The sequence below is a fragment of the Bubalus bubalis genome, chromosome 18, assembly GCF_019923935.1.
Source record: "Bubalus bubalis isolate 160015118507 breed Murrah chromosome 18, NDDB_SH_1, whole genome shotgun sequence".
NCBI classification, from domain to species: domain Eukaryota; kingdom Metazoa; phylum Chordata; class Mammalia; order Artiodactyla; family Bovidae; genus Bubalus; species Bubalus bubalis.
The window spans coordinates 39,286,046-39,286,869 of NC_059174.1; the positions used below are offsets into that span (position 1 = coordinate 39,286,046).

Consider the following 824-nt stretch of genomic DNA (forward strand, 5'->3'; position numbering starts at 1 on the left):
AGAAGTGGTATGCTGCTGCTGCTGCTAAGTCGCTTCAGTCGTGTCCGACTCTGTGCGACCCCATAGACGGCAGCCCACCAGGCTTCCCCGTCCCTGGGATTCTCCAGGCAAGAACACTGGAGTGGGTTGCCATTTCCTTCTCCAGTGCAGGAAAGTGAAAAGCGAGAGTGAAGTCGCTCGGTCATGTCAGACTCTTAGTGACCCCATGGACTGCAGCCTACCAGGCTCCTCCGTCCATGGGATTCTCCAGGCAAGAGTACTGGAGTGGGGTGCCATCGCCTTCTCCGAGAAGTGGTATAGGAAACAGATTTTTCATAGATGTTGCGAGACGAATTTAATCGCACAGCTGCGCTGTATCCATTTCCCCGCAGGAAGATGGGACAATGATCAGCCCTGGTGGCTGTGGCTGAATGGGCTCTCTATGGACCTAAGCATTTACTTCTGTTCTCTGGCAGCACGTGGGGATCCCTCTACCTGCCGAGTCCGCGGGGCCTCTGTAAACGCGATCCCGGAAAGCAGATTATTTTCTGTGAATGGCAGCAAAACACTGTGCCCTCTCTGAGGCTCGAACTCAGGACCTTCAGATTATGAGACTGACGCGCTGCCCACTGCGCTAAGAAGGCCGACAAACATTGGATCTTCTTTACCGCTAAAGGGAAAGTGCCTGCAGCCGCTTCCTTTGGCTTAACAGCCTCACAGGAGTCTCGGTGTTTGCCGGCAGAGCGCCAGTGGGTCCCGGGACAGCTGGGGAAGGACGGCTCCTCTCTTCTTCTGGGAATGGAGCCGTCTTGCGGCGGGAGGGAGTCCCGCGCCTGCCTGGAGCT

The 824-nt window shown here is 56.3% G+C and overlaps 1 non-coding gene across 1 annotated transcript; it reads right to left on the reverse strand.

The window, feature by feature from the left end:
* Positions 1 to 550: 550 nt before the first annotated feature.
* On the reverse strand, positions 551 to 623 carry TRNAM-CAU. Its single transcript has one exon. It is a non-coding gene; the product is annotated as a tRNA-Met (tRNA).
* Between the last annotated feature and the right edge of the window lie 201 nt (positions 624 to 824).